Raw genomic sequence first — 16,525 nt, 5'->3', positions numbered from 1 at the left:
GCTGTATGTGTGCTGCACTGTGTATACTGACACGTATGGAGGGTGTAGTGAGCTGTATGTGTGCTGCACTGTGTATACAGACATGTGTGGAGGGTGTACTGAGCTGTATGCGTGCTGCACTGTGTATACTGACATGTATGGAGGGTGTACTGAGCTGTATGTGTGCTGCACTGTGTATATATATATATATATATGTATGGTATATGTATACACACACACACACACATGTACAGAGAGGTATGGAGTGAGGATGGGAGATTGCTATATATATATATATATATATATATATATATATATATATGTATATGGTATATGTATACACACACATGTACAGAGAGGTATGGAGCGAGGATGGGAGATTGCTATATATATGTATGTATGGTATATGTATACACACACACATGTGCAGAGAGGTATGGAGCGAGGATGGGAGATTGCTATATATATATATATATATGTATGTATGGTATATGTGTACACACACATGTACAGAGAGGTATGGAGTGAGGATGGGAGATTGCTCTCTCTATATATATATATATATATATATATATATATATATGTATGTATGTATGGTATATGTATACACACACATATACAGAGAGGTATGGAGCGAGGATGGGAGATTGCTATATATATATATGTATGTATGGTATATGTATACACACATGTACAGAGAGGTATGGAGCGAGGATGAGAGATTGCTATATATATATATATGTATGTATGGTATATGGTATATGTACACACACATGTACAGAGAGGTATGGAGGGAGGATGGGAGATTGCTATATATATATATATATATATATATATATATATATATGTATGTATGGTATATGTACACACACATGTACAGAGAGGTATGGAGCGAGGATGGGAGATTGCTATATATATATATATATATATATATATATATATATATATATATATATGGTATATGTATACACACATGTACAGAGACGTATGGAGCGAGGATGGGAGATTGCTATATATATATATATATATATATGTATGTATGGTATATTGTATATGTACACACACATGTACAGAGAGGTATGGAGCGAGGATGGTAGATTGCTATATATATATATATATATATATATATATATATGTATGTATGGTATATGTACACACACATGTACAGAGAGGTATGGAGCGAGGATGGGAGATTGCTATATATATATATATATATATATATATATGTATGTATGGTATATTGTATATGTACACACACATGTACAGAGAGGTATGGAGCGAGGATGGTAGATTGCTATATATATATATGTATGTATATATGTATGGTATATGTACACACACGTGTACAGAGAGGTATGGAGCGAGGATGGGAGATTGCTATATATATATATATGTATGTATATATGTATGGTATATGTACACACACATGTACAGAGAGGTATGGAGCGAGGATGGGAGATTGCTATATATATATATGTATGTATATATATATATATGTATGTATATATGTATGGTATATGTATACACACATGTACAGAGAGGTATGGAGCGAGGATGGGAGATTGCTATATATATATATATATATATATATGTATGGTATATGTATACACACATGTACAGAGAGGTATGGAGCGAGGATGGGAGATTGCTATATATTATGTATGTATGGTATATGTATACACACATGTACAGAGAGGTATGGAGCGAGGATGGGAGATTGCTATGTATATATATATATATGTATGGTATATGTATACACACATGTACAGAGAGGTATGGAGCGAGGATGGGAGATTGCTATATATATATATGTATGTATATATATATATATATATATATGTATGTATATATGTATGGTATATGTATACACACATGTACAGAGAGGTATGGAGCGAGGATGGGAGATTGCTATGTATATATATATATATATATATATATATATATATGTATGTATGGTATATGTATACACACATGTACAGAGAGGTATGGAGCTCGGATGGGAGATTGCTATATATATATATGTATGTATATATGTATGGTATATGTATACACACATGTACAGAGAGGTATGGAGCTCGGATGGGAGATTGCTATAAGAGGGATGACAGAGGGGAGGGGAGAAAAGATGGAGCGAGACAGAAATGTTTGTACAGAGAGAGGTGGATGAAGCAGGAGAAAGATGGAGTGAGCGAGAGAAGGAGGAGAGGAGGGAGCAGAGGGTGGAGATTGGGAGAGATGGATGGAGTGAGGGGGGACAGAGAAGGTGGAGGGGGGCTGTGGAAATATTGGGGGGTGGTACAATAACACACACACACATCCAGGGTGGCAGCTCAGGGGGTCTGGCATGGCAGGTAGCACCACTGACAACATAAAAGGCAGCTGAGATGAAAGAGACACAGATAGGTGAAGAAATCTGAATGTGAGAGAGGGTTAAAAGGAGTGAGGGGGAGGGAAGGAGAGAGAGAGAGAGAGAGAGCAAGGGAGGGAGAGACGGAGGAGGGGCAGGGAGACTGAAACAGCCCCACAATCTCTCATTTATTTTCTTTGTTATTTCTTTACGTGGGATAAAAAAATAGCAAAGAAGAGGAGCAGAGAGAGAGAGAGAGAGAGAGAGAGAGCACATCAGATCCTGGCAAGAAAAAAAGAGACATCCAGCCCTTGCTGTCTTCTAGAGGAATGCTGGAAAAGAGGAGAAGAGATGGACAGGTAGCCAGAGACCGCCGAGCATAGCCGAGACAGCTGCCCACCGCCGCACAATAGACCGACTGCCGGCAACGCACAGGATCAGGAGGTTAAAGATGGAGAGGACGAGGGGAGATCTCAGATAGCCAGCACAGATATGAAGAGAGGACAGGACAAATAATGAGATCACAGAGGGGTGTCTACAATCTTCCTAAGAGCAGAAAACAAGGGGGCTGGCTTCTGTTTTCATAGCTGTGGCTAGTGATCGCTTTCCTATGCTGCTGATCATGCTTAGTAGGATGGATGCAAAGATTGCTGCTGCTGCTATCAGACCTTCGGATACAAGTGGGCATTGACCAACCAGCGTTGGCTACCTAGCAGGTGCTTCAAGAATCTCAAGGCAGCTTTGCTAGCACCCTGGACAGCAGCCGGGCCACCTGGGGATAGGAAGCTGTTGGATGGACATCAGTTACTATTTATCGAAAGCCGTCAGGTTAAGCAAGCAGTAAAAGAAGAGTAGACAAGAGGGTTAATATCCTCTGACAGGTGGGGGATGTACGAATCCCATGCGAGTTTAATTCAGACAAGCAACCAATGACACCCCCCCCTTCCTCCATCCCTGACTACCGGCAATCCCGCAATGGCTAGCGTGCCAGAAAGGACCTGAGCACCGTCAGGCCAGAAGGATCCCCCCCCCCCCCTAGTGCATCGTGCAGAACGACCGTCTTCCATTCATTCTGCGGCTAGCAGAGAATCGAGAAAAGGAGAAAAAAAAAAAAAAAACAGCTTGCAGGATCGCCGCCAGTCTCGTGCTTAGTGAGAATCCAACAGCGGCGACGAATACGGAAAGCATATGAAGAGGGAAGCCTACTGACCTATGGCAAGGCCCACCAAATACAAACATGCCAAATCAAAAAGGAGTGTTTACCACGAAACGCCTGGCAGCTAATACAAGCTTAGGAGACTGAGAATCTATACAAATTGCAGTTTCGGTGGGGAAAAAAGAAAAAATAATACCCAAACATCTGCAGTCAGTTGGCTTGTTGGAAGCGGAGAATTAAAAAAGAAAAAAAAAAAACATTTTGAATTGTCAGACTGTTTGCACCGTGCCACAGAGATCGCCAAATCAAAAGGACTGCCAAAACCATTGGCCATATTATACCACTCGAAAAAAAGAGGCTGTTTTGTACCCAGCTCTGCACATAGACGTGGACTACTGCCTTGTTGACAAAGGGCCAGTGTTAATTGTACATCCTTGGACAGTGGCAACAAAGCGCAGGAGGTGGGGCTTGTCTGCCAGGCTCCTCCCCTGTGGAATAATGTCCACGGCAGGTGGTCTTCTAGAAGAGAATCGGTGACCAGCTTTTACCCCAGACCTTTAAAAAAAAAAAACTAAACATCTGGAAAAAAGACAGTATAACAAGGTAAGGGGCACAAGAGCGGTGTATGTCTGCATAGGCATGCAGTGTGTACATAATGTGCATGGGATATATGGCTAGGCATACAAGTAAACAAAATGCAGAATATATATATTCCGTAATGCACGCTGTGATTGAAATATATGTAGGTGCATTAGACCGTACGAGTATTTCGGTGTTGTTATAATCCATATTATTTTAGTCTAATCTTTGTATATATAGAAATGAAAAATACGAAGAGTGAGTATGTATAGGAAGACTGTGTGTATACATATTGATGAGTCTGGTTAGATATTTCTATAAATATATGTCTATTTTATAAATTCTCTCTCTTTTTTTTCTGTCTATCTATCTATCTTATATGGGTCTTCTTCCTGCTCTTCTCTTCTCTGGGAGTCCATATTATACATAATTGATTACAGACAGCCCTGTACAGGCCAGTTGGCCTCTGGTTATGGGAGGAAGCCTGTCTTCCAGTATGGCCATCTACTCTGATGCAGAGGCTCTCTCTTTCCCGAGCGGTCAGTCATATGTTCATCAGAAGGTGGTCTTTCTTGTAGGAATGTCCAGTGGCAGAGTGTCTCACAGCATAATGCTCTTCTTTTATTCCCCCCCCCCCCCTTGCAAATTCCAAATGTCCAGGCTCATGCACTGATAATGCACCCATGCTATATTATGACATGTACGGCTCAACTCATTCGCTTTTTTAAGGTTAACAACATACGTCTTGGTTATTTTTGTCTGGAACTCGGGAAGAGGTTTTATGCATTGAAAATATACCTGGTTGGCAGATCACACTTATCCAGTGGGCATTGCAGATCTAATTAAAGAGAACCTGTCATCGATGAGCTTTTCATGGAATGACAATGATCCCAACACATAAATCAGGTTATTACTCTAATGGTCAGATCAGTAGTTTTTGACACAGAGATATCAGTGAGGGGTAATGGCTCTTGGTGTTAAGAGTTCCAGGCCCGCTAATGTAAGTGTGGCTATTCAAGAGTTTATTAGTGCTGAATATTAGTTTTGGGTTAGGGTCAAAGGTTGAGTGGTTAAGCTTAACGGTTAGGGGTTTTTATGTTATGCGATCAGTTAAGGTTTAAAGTTAAGTGATAATGGTGAATTAATTTAATATATTTTATTTTAATTTAATTTAAGAGTTGATTTTAATTTTGATTTAAAAGTCAATTTTAAGAGTGCATTTTAGGAGTTCATAATAATTTAACTTAAGATTTATTTTTAAATAAGTTTAAGACTTAATTTTAAGAGTGAATGTTAGGAATTTATTTTAATTGAATTTTCACAGTTAGGATGAATGATGGGATGAAATGTTGGGGTTACAAGTGTTTGGAATTTTCCATAGAGCTGTAGCGTTCGACCATTTTAAAATTATTACCCTTAACCACTGTAATTGTTCTGGGACCCAACAAATAAATATTCCGGTGTTCTGGAACCCCAAGATGTTATCATTGTGTGATTGTTCTGGGACCCAAGAATGAAGTATTAGGGTTTTCTGGAACATTGGGGTTATAAGTGTTTGGAATTATCCATAGAGCTGTAGTGTTCAACCATTTTTAAATTATTAGTCTTAACCATTGTTGTGTGATTGTTCTGGGACCCAACAATGAAGTATTAGGGTTTTCTCGAACATTGGGGTTACAAGTGTTTGGAATTATCCATAGAGCTGTAGTGTGCAACCATTTTTAAATTATTACCCTTAACTACTGTAATTGTTCTGGGACCCAACAAATAAATATTCCGGTGTTCTGGAACCCCAAGATGTTATTATTGTGTGATTGTTCTGGGACCCAAGAATGAAGTATTAGGGTTTTTTGGAACATTGGGGTTACAAGTGTTTGGAATTATCCATAAAGCTAGAGTGTTCAACCATTTTTAAATTATTACTCTTAACCATTGTTGTGTGATTGTTCTGGGACCCAACAAAGAAATATTCCGTTGTTCTGGAACTCCAAGATGTGATTATTATGTGATTGTTCTGGGACCCAAGATTGAAGTATTAGGGTGTTCTGGAACCCCGAGATGTGACTACCTGTGCAATGTGTAACATTTGTAAAAGAAACAAAACCCTCAGCCCCTATATGTGGTCCCAACATGTAATTTAGGGAGTTGTAATATTTTATTCATTGATATGTAGTCAGCAAGGATGAAAAGAAACTAGATCAACCCTCTCTTGTTATTTCTAACAGTGTGATCTAGAAAAAGCTAAAACAAAGCCAGGTGACACAGCTGCCAATTTATCTTCACAGCTGGAGAAAAATAATTCATTGCCGACTCCGTGGACAGTAGTTGGATTAATTTGCTAGATGAAAGACTCAGCTGCTAAATGTGTACAGAGAAGCTGACAATCTAGGAAACATTCCCTGTAACCCAGCAATTTAATTATAAGAGCCTGTATCTTGGTTAACCCATTAAGGTCACTTGCCTGACCGCAGTCACCAACAAAAAAAACATGCCTAAAGTAATGTGGTTTATGTATAGCCATCTCACCATATCATCCTGGACACATTAACAGGTAGTTTGATTGAGTAAATGTAATTATAAGTTGTCAAGATTAGGCCGTAATATAGAGCCAAGCCCAGAACCCATTGGCCGGCAGCGTCACTTATTAAAATCACTGTCACTCAAGAATCGTAGTTTGAGTCAATTACTGGACAGTAACCTATCTCACAGCATTAAAAAAAAAAAAAATGTTGCTCATTTAGAGTCAGTGCCACTCAAGAGATGTTCGGCTCACTCTGTGGAAGGTAAAAGGACTTATTGAACAGATGAATTATTCTCCGGGCTGTCGAATCAAGCACTCATCGAACTGCGGAGTCACTCACTGGAACATAGAGCCAAGCACTGGATGGCAAAAACATCTATTGGAGGAATTAGTGTAAAGTACAATCCTTTAATGTGTGCTAGAATCATTCGGCGGAACAAAAAAAATCATATACTGGAATGCAGGATCACTCAATGAGTTGTGGAGACACTTGTTGATGGAATCTGTCGTTGGAACACAGATTTCTGGAGGAAGAATCACTTACTGGAATGGAGAAGCGGTGGTTGGACATAATCGCACACTAGAGTCGGGAATCATCCATTGGAACATAGACTCACTTCAAATTAAAGATTTTCTTTAAGCTGCATTTCTATCGAAAGTGACCACTTAACATAAGCCAGGGCTCTTCCAGAATAACAACGCTTACTGTTTATGCGTCTAATAATCCCATGCAGGCCGTATTGGACTTTTTTTTTTTTTTGGATGTTTTGTTATAATTTAATTGAGCTTTGATTGAACAGATGAAAATTATCATTTTATGCAGTTCAATTAGTAAATTGCCCTGCACATTTTTTTCAATGTTGAACGACTGAAACATACACTGTTGGCTTGCAAAAAGATTGGAATTTTATGGCTCATCCAGTCCCTTTCATTTTTATAGCAAAATCAGAATATCGAAACAGTCTTATGTTAGGATCAGATTGATATGCATATAGATAGCATTTGACATGTAAACATAAACAATAAAAAAATAAATAAAAAAAAGACCTGGGTGTGGCAACTTTTTTTACTCTGTAAGGTCACGTTTAGGCTAAGCAGTTGGTGGGGGGGGGGGGGGCAGTTAAAATTATTGCTTTTTTTTGGGCTTTTTGTTATTTTTAGCTCCCTCTTTAAAAGCTGCAATAGGGGGGGGGGGGGTTTACATGCTGTGGTTGCGATGCTTTGCTTGCTCCCAGAGCAAAAACTATCCAACATATCATAATCCACGGGCAGCAAGTCCGCAAAATGCAACCCATTCAAGCAAGTGGGGAAGCATTGCAAATATTCTGCAAAAATGGGATTGAAACAGGTGGTGGGAAGGCATAACTTACTTTTTTGGAAAATTATATGCATGTCTAAACCTAACCTCATACTTGAAGTGATTGTAAAGTCTAGCTTTTTTTTTTTAAATAACAAACATGTCATTCTTACCTCCTCTGTGCAGTTGGTTTTGCACAGGGCAGCCTGGATCCTGCTCTTCTGGGGTCCCTCTTCAGCTCTTCTGGCCCCTCCCTCCGGTTGGGTGCCCCCATAGCAAGTAGCTTGCTATGGGGGCACCCGAGCCGAGTCACAGCTTCCTGTGTCCATTCAGACACGGAGCCATAACCCGGCTCCATCCCCTCTCTCTCTTGATTGACTGAATAATTTTGATTGACAGCAGCGGAGCCAATCGCGCCATGCTGTTGTCTCAACCAATGAGGAGGCGAGTCCCAGGCAGTTTAGACACTCCTGCAACATCACTAGATAAAGAGGAGCTCGGGAATGTATTAGGGGGGCTGAAGGGGGCTGATGTACACAGAAGGTTTTTCTATCTTAATGCATAGAATGTATTAAGATTAAAAAAACTTTCTGCCTTTACAATCCCTTGAAAAAGTGACAGTTCTCATTCATTCCATGCCTTCAGTGCATCTGTTTTTGGAAACAGTTAAATCAGTAGGTTTGGGATTTAGGATGTGGTGGTCCTCGGAGCTCCGAGGGCTTCTGCTGCAAAAGGCTGAATAAAGACCCATGGGGCGACCCAGGGTATCCTCCGGAAAACAAATAAGGAAGGCAAGAGGAACCTTGTATTTTGGTAAGTAACTCAAATATAATGATGACCTCAAAAAAGTTTATCAATAGGATGAAAAAGAAAGTGATTTACATTTACTGAGATTGCAGTAACCTGGTGGGGTAGAAATACGCAACCTTCCCTAATCGCAGGTGGACAATATGTTATGGGGGTCCCAATCCTGGATCTCCTGTGAGATTCTCAGCTAGATGCTAAACTAGGTGAGTTAGAAGAGGTCTAAAAAAGCCCATCACTGGTACAAGCGGCAGAGGTACCCATTGTCATGTGTCTAAAGGACTGATCAGAGTCATCTAGTTTACCGAACATCGAATTGCTTTATTTCACCAAAAAAAGAAAGTGTTTTGAGACTTTAAATTGCCACTTCCCCAGTTCAGGGTGCTTCACTGATGTTTCTCATTACCCGTTTAGCTGTATTGTTCGGTGAGTTTTTTTCAACAACAGGGGCCTCAGCTGCTTAGACCATTGATGGGCTTTTTTAGATCTCTTCTAACTCCCCTAAATCAGTAGGTTTAGTTTCACTTTAAACTCACAGATATAGCCATTTCCCAAAACGGTTCCATTCTGCTCATACCTGTCACAATTGTGAGTGTCAGTTTCTAACGGAACTTTTCAAGCTGTCAAATAGCTGGTGTCCTAGCTGATCACAAGTGCAGCATTATGGTACCGTAGATCTAAATATAAGCTAAGATGTCGACCTCTTCAGATGTTTAGAGTGTTAGATTTGGCTTTAAGGGTTAGGTGCATATAACAGGTGAAAAAAAAGGTCACTGTGAGAGTTACATACACCATAATATCTAAAAAATTCATAAAATTGTTTTGTAGGTTTCACAGTTTTTATGCTATCTGTGCCCCCGTTAGGGAGACTTACTCTTTCTTTTACTAAATGTTAAAGGAAAAGAAATTACCACATTTTGGGTTGACAACAAACACTAATAGTGGGTAAATCTCCAAAATGAGACACAGGTGGCAAACAAAAAAAACTGACAGGGGTTCTAACCTTAACCTTCCAAAATGAAAAAGAATGATTTGTCTTTGGTTACACTTTAAAGTCATTTTTACTGTAATATTTGGCAAAATCCTTGCTAAATCTTTAGACATGTTTGTTTTGTCATCATTCTCTGATGTTCTTGAAAGTGTCACTCTGATATCCATCCGCCAAACCTTCAAATTGATGACACCTCTCCTAACAGCTCAAGTTCCACACCTTTTTAGGGAATACTTGTCGATTTCCTAATCCACTTCTGTCTTGCAAAAACTTTTGCCAAAGATATCTCCAAAGATATAAAGTACTCCCACTACATATGACATATGTTTTACCAGGGGATTAGTACCATGGTGATATGCATATACATTGTAATATGTTTGGCGTGATTGAGAGGTTTGCAGCAAATTATATATATGCTCGTATATACAAAAAAAAGTCTCTGAAAATCTGGTGAAATGACAGAAAATAAATATATTTTACTACATGTAATATGGTCGATTTACTAAAGAATGAGGCCTGAGGGAAACAGTACGCGGAAGGTCGGACATGACTAGGTGAGCAGTAAAGGATGGGAACATCTCAGGGGTTAAACAAATACATTTGGTTTGGACATAGGGTCAGTTTTGATTGGAGATAGAAAGGGTGGGGCAGGGTGGAGTCACAGGGAGAGTAAGGGGTGGATTCGGGGTCCTAGGAGTTAGTCGGAGCAGGACAGCGTGGAACTAGCTTCTCCCTCCCCTTTTGCAATGTTCTTCTGGTTTTTCGGTTTGGTGGTGCACTCCTTTTTTCAGGGTATGTTGTTCATGGGGTTGCCCAGGACAGGATGGACTGGGGGCAAGTTTGGGTTTTGGGTGAGTCGGCTTCCGGGAGTTGTTGTCATAGCAGTTAGCAGGGGTCTCAGGGTCTTGGAAGGCTGTGACGGTGGTAAAAAGGTGGAAAGGAGGGGTGGGGCTCATCTCAGGTATGGGTGTACCTACCTTGATAACAATTTAAGACAGTGATGGTTATGAGTCATTTGGCTGTATCAAGGGTATCTTAATAGTAATAGTCCTCGAGCCAGTGTAGTTGCGGCTGAGGGCCTCGAAGTCTATTTTGATGGTAGATACAGCCAGTTGGTTAATATAAGTTTCCTTCCAAGACCCTAGACGTTGACAAGGTTGGTTGACAAGGTTAGTCACTGTACTCAATTTTGGGTCATTATTGTTCAGTTAATTTAAAAGCAATTATTATGTAACCAAATTGTATTTTGTTTAATAAAATGGCTGATATGGCCTTTTAACCCAAGACGTTTAAGGTGTTGTTTGTTTTACATTTTTGTAAGAAGTAGGTTGGGTTTTAAGGTAAAGCAGCTGTCATATCTGCTATACCTCAGTCAAGGCAAATAGACTGTGCACTTCGCAAGTGCAGTTGCTCCAGAGCTTAGTAAATGAGAGGGAGCCCTGCTGATTTCCATCGTCCAATCACGTGCAAGCAAAAATTCATTTTTTTTCTTTCCTTGCATTAAATTGGGTATTATTTGTAAAGTGAAACCCTACTTCATTTACTAAGCTTTGGAACAACTGAACATACAAAGCGCACAGTCTAATTGCCTTTAGTAAATTCACCACAATGTTTCTATGCTTTTATCCAGATTTTGGTTTCTGTGCATTGCAGTTGAGAGATTGCTGAGCCAAAAAGGTAGAGACTACTCCAAATTGGCTATTATACTTGTACACTTCTTATTTACCACATGCAGTTATTTATTTCCTTTAGTGAATTGACTTTAACGTGATTTTAGGAGGTATTTGCTGAACGTTTTTGGTTTTTGAGGCAAATACTGCATAAAGGGAATTTACATTATCAGCATCACATGTGATATATGGGAAAAAAAGTGTCAATTACCTATATACTGCATGCAATCTGCTTTAGTGAATGGAGCCCATTGTTTTTTAAAGTGTTACTAAACCCGCAACAGTAAAACCATTCTGCATAAGCAGTAAAGCATGCTTGTTATACTCACTGTGGAAGCTCAGGGGTTAATACTCTGCATTGTGTAAAAAGGCTGTTTGATCCTGTATGCACAGATCCTCCTCTTCTTGCATTTGCTCCAAAACATGTCCGGATAACTTTAGCACAGTTGTATTGTTGAATATCATTGGTTGCCATTGGCACCTTACTGATTAATTTCACTTTTTGCCTGAAATTGCTTTTTAACCTCAACCTAGCCCTTAACATTTTCCCATTCACTACACCTAACTGTAAACCTGAATCTAATTACTAAATCTAACCTTTAAAGTGAAATTTTGTGGCGGCTGTTGCTCAAAATTTTTGGGGGGGGCACAAAAAGAAAAAAGTAATAGGTATTGCTTTGCGTCAAAAAACGCAGTAAAAAATTGCGTGACTTTGAAGTCATGGTACAGGCATGGCACAGGTGATGGTACAGGCATGGCATAGGTGATGGTACAGGCATGGCACAGGTGATGGTACAGGAGATGGTATAGGCATGGCACAGATATGGTATAGGCATGGCACAGATATGGTATAGGCATTGCACAGATATGGTATAGGCATGGCACAGGTCATGGTACAGGAGATGGTATATGCCCCCTTTCAATGCAGAGACCAGCGTATATGCCCCCTTTCAATGCAATGACCAGTGTACATGCCCCCTTTCAATGCAGAGACCAGCGTACATGCCCCCTTTCAATGCAGAGACCAGCGTACATGCCCCCTTTCAATGCAGAGACCAGCGTGCGTGCCCTCTTTAATGCAGAGATCAGCGTGCGTGCCCCCTTCAATGCAATGAACATTGTGCTGTGCCCCCTTCAATGCAATGAACACTGTGCTATGCCCCCTTCAATGCAATAAACACTGTGCTGTGCCCCCTTCAATGCAATAAACACTGTGCCCCCTTCAATGCAATGAACACTGTGCTGTGCCCCCACAATGCAGAGTTCAGCGTGCATGCCCCCTTCAATGCAACTGTGCTGTGCCCCCTTCAATGCAATGAACAATGTGCTGTGCCCCCTTCAATGCAATAAACACTGTGCTGTGACCCCTTCAATGAAATGAACACTGTGCTGTGCCCCCACAATGCAGAGTTCAGCGTGCATGCCCCCTTCAATGCAACTGTGCTGTGCCCCCTTCAATGCAATGAACAATGTGCTGTGCCCCCTTCAATGCAATAAACACTGTGCTGTGCCCCCTTCAATGCAATAAACACTGTTCTGTGCCCCCTTCAATGCAATGAACACTGTGCTGTGTCCCCACAATGCGGAGTTCAGCGTGCGTGCCCCCTTCAATGCAACTGTGCTGTGCCCCCTTCAATGCAATGAACACTGTTCCGTGCCCCCATCAATGCAGAGTTCAGCGTGTGAGCCCCTTTCAATGCAGAGCACCACATCATTGTCCCCAATCACTGCAGAGCGCCACAGCATTGTCCCCAATCACTGCAGAGCACCACAGCATTGTCCCCAATGATTGCAGAGCGCCACAGCATTGTCCCCAATGATTGCAGAGTGCCACAGCATTGTCCCCCAATGATTGCAGAGTGCCCACAGCATTGTCCCCCAATGATTGCAGAGTGCCAAAGCATTGTCCCCAATGATTGCAGAGTGCCCACAGCATTGTCCCCCAATGATTGCAGTGTGCCACAGCATTGTCCCCCAATGATTGCAGAGTACCACAGCATTGTACCACAATGATTGCAGAGTGCCCACAGCATTGTCCCCCAATGATTGCAGAGTGCCACAGCATTGTACCCCAATGATTGCAGAGTGCCCACAGCATTGTCCCCCAATGATTGCAGAGTGCCACAGCATTGTACCCCAATGATTGCAGAGTGCCCACAGCATTGTACCCCAATGATTGCAGAGTGCCACAGAATTGTACCCCAATGATTGCAGAGTGCCACAGCATTGTACCCCAATGATTGCAGAGTGCCAACAGCATTGTACCCCAATGATTGCAGAGTGCCACAGCATTGTCCCCCAATGATTGCAGAGTGCCACAGCATTGTACCCCAATGATTGCAGAGCGCCACAGCATTGTACCCCAATGATTGCAGAGTGCCCACAGCATTGTACCCCAATGATTGCAGAGTGCCCACAGCATTGTACCCCAATGATTGCAGAGTGCCCACAGCATTGTACCCCAATGATTGCAAAGTGCCCACAGCATTGTACCCCAATGATTGCAGAGTGCCACAGCATTGTACCCCAATGATTGCAGAGTGCCACAGCATTGTACCCCAATGATTGCAGAGTGCCCACAGCATTGTCCCCCAATCAATGCAGAGACCAGCGTGCGTGCTCCCTTCAATCCAATGCACTTACCTGGCGGCGGCTCGGCTCCCGGCGGCGGCTTCTCCCCTCCTCGACACTTCGTCCTCTTCTGCGGAGGTGGGAAGGTGAGCGGCTTCTCCCTCGCCTCGGCCTCTCCTCTGCGGCGGGAACCGGCGGGAAGGTGAGCGGCGGTGACGGTGAGTGACCGACGCACGCACCGGCACCGCCCCCATTGCGACGTCAGCGATCGGATGTCCTGGATGATGATTGGTCCAGGCTGGAGACTGGACCAATCACAGCCAGGATATCACTAAGGTGGGGGTGGCCAAGCGCTCTTTCCTGCGCCCAGGTTACGCCCCCAGAAGGCAGCCAATCGGCACCTCTTCTGGGTCGTAAACCCCACCCCCCCTTTAGCCACCACATAGGTCGGCGAACCGATTTTTTTTTTTTCATAACTTTATTGTTCTTTTTGTCATTTTTTTTCCCTTTTTTTAGGGGGGGGGGGGGCGGCGCCCTGGCGCCCCCTATGCATGGGCCGCCATTCCTGCTAGGGGCCTAACTCCATCTAACACATTTTAAGCTGTTACTGTTGCTGTTATGTCAACATTTTTTTTTCTTTTTGAAAATATATTTTAAACCATATTATTATTATCATTATTAATATTATTATTATTATTATTATTATTATTATTATTATTATGTTGACCAAAATACGGTGCTTTCCAACCAAGGTACCCTTCATTCCCTGACTTTTTGGAGCAGGTTGAAATTAACCTCTGGGCCCCACACTCTATTGCTTTCCTTTTTGTGTCACTTGGCATTTTATCCTGCGTACGTCTCCCCTTCCTCCTTCCATCATTAAACTCACCTGCAATTAACGAGGCTGGTCACCTTATCGGGATTTACACCGTTCCCAGTTTTACAGGAGCAAATAAACTGCCGAGCTCAGATGCATTTGATTATCTTTAGGTTAAACATTTCGATAGTGCCCAAGTCCACTCATCTTACGATCTGGACCAGATGACTATATTTTAAGCACTTCTGCTCTTTTGACTCCCACGCTAGGGGAGAGATCTCTAGGTTGTATTTAATTTCTCTGCAAATCTTCAATGTCCCCTCCAGCATATGTTAATTGCTAGTCCTCTTATCTGGGTTCAGCCCTGGAGGCAGAGAACTGGATGGAAGATTGGCAAGAAACACATATGGACTTACAGAATATATTGGCTCTTGAAACCACCTACAAAGTCCTATCACGGAGGTATTTAGTCCAGGCAAGGATAGCTAAATATGTCTCAGCTATCCTGTGGCTTCTATGATGGTAGGGGCTTGGGAACCCATCTTCATATTTGGTGGACCTGTCCCACAGTTAACATGTTCTGGTCTGAAATGTTTAGCCTCCTCTCACAGTTCAATATTGAGATCCAACCAGATATTGTTTGCCCTGCTAAACATGCGCCCATTATTTCTGACCAAGGTGCAATTCCAGCTATTACTGCAAGTTACATCTTCCAAACGATAGCAAGAGCCTGGAAGATGCTTTCACTTTGTCTCCAAAAATAGAGTTACACAAGCCATAGTTTATGCCAAGATTGAAGCAACTCTGCAAGATAGAATATGCAAACACACAAAAATCTGGCAACTTTGGTTGGACAATCGTCAAACTGTGACTCTCTTCGATACTCAAATCCTGACATTTTCTGACACCAACTGATGCCATTTGGGCTGCAAGTCATGACCTATATGACCTCTGGGATGCCCCCTTCCCTTTTTGTCTTTCCTCCTGACCTTTCTCTTCTCCCTCTCTTTTACCCACTGCTCACATCCCCCCCCCCCCCACACCCTTTCCATTCTACATAGAGGTTACTGAGTTATAGACCTCAAAGTCCCTAAGCCTATTCCCCCTTTTCACCATCTACTATCTTTATGTAACCTTATTTTTACAACCCCCACTGTATTAGAAAATTAAACTTACTTTGCCGAAAAAGTCCTGTTGATCTGTGGCAGCCTGTATCCCAGGTTTATATGCGATCTACTCATCCTCTCTGCGTGGAGGTTTGGATTCTCAATGAAATGTGTGAACAAATGTAAGAACCTAGTGATCTTTCCTCAAAGATCCTTGTTTAGACATTTTCTGTTTGTAAGGCCCTTTTACAAAATGTACTATACTCTTTTAATCTGGCGATGGTACAATCTAGATTATTCTGTGTTGGGTGCTAATTGGCCAAAAGTCAGAGCCAATACTGAAGAATCTCCTAGTACGGTTCAATCATTGTTCTATCAGTTTAAGTTGTACTACCTTATGAGTGCGGTATAAAAGCACTTGTGTGTGAGGATGTGGAGACGTGAATATGGTGAAACATGGTGAATGGTAAAAGTGTAATGGATTGCCCATTTACTCACCATGCTCAGATACAAGCCCTTTTCCTACAACTCCCAGAGTTCGTTGACACACCAAGGGAAGATAAGTTCTTCAGCTTCCCTCCCTCAGCTTCCCAGAGCCTAATAGCATACGGTTTTTCCAAAATACCCAGCTACTGTGGGGAGCCCCTCCTCAGATTACTGTCAGAGTATTGCAGTTTCAGTGGGGTG

General features: G+C 41.9%; 1 protein-coding gene across 4 annotated transcripts in view; it reads left to right on the top strand.

Annotated features, from left to right (window-relative positions):
• The first annotated feature begins 2,782 nt into the window (after positions 1–2,782).
• ADGRL1 (adhesion G protein-coupled receptor L1) overlaps positions 2,783–16,525 on the top strand; it is a 617,999-nt gene continuing 604,256 nt past the window's right edge. For all 4 annotated transcript variants that reach the window (XM_082254819.1, XM_082254817.1, XM_082254818.1 and 1 more), the window contains exon 1: positions 2,783–4,085. The gene's annotated coding sequence lies outside the window, so the exon portion shown is untranslated. The remainder of the gene's footprint in view (positions 4,086–16,525) is intronic.

This window comes from Pelophylax lessonae (genome assembly GCF_965119305.1).
Source record: "Pelophylax lessonae genome assembly, chromosome: 4".
Classification (NCBI taxonomy): Eukaryota; Metazoa; Chordata; class Amphibia; order Anura; family Ranidae; genus Pelophylax; species Pelophylax lessonae.
Note: the sequence above shows the minus strand (reverse complement) of the source record. Positions and strands in the feature narration are given on the sequence as shown.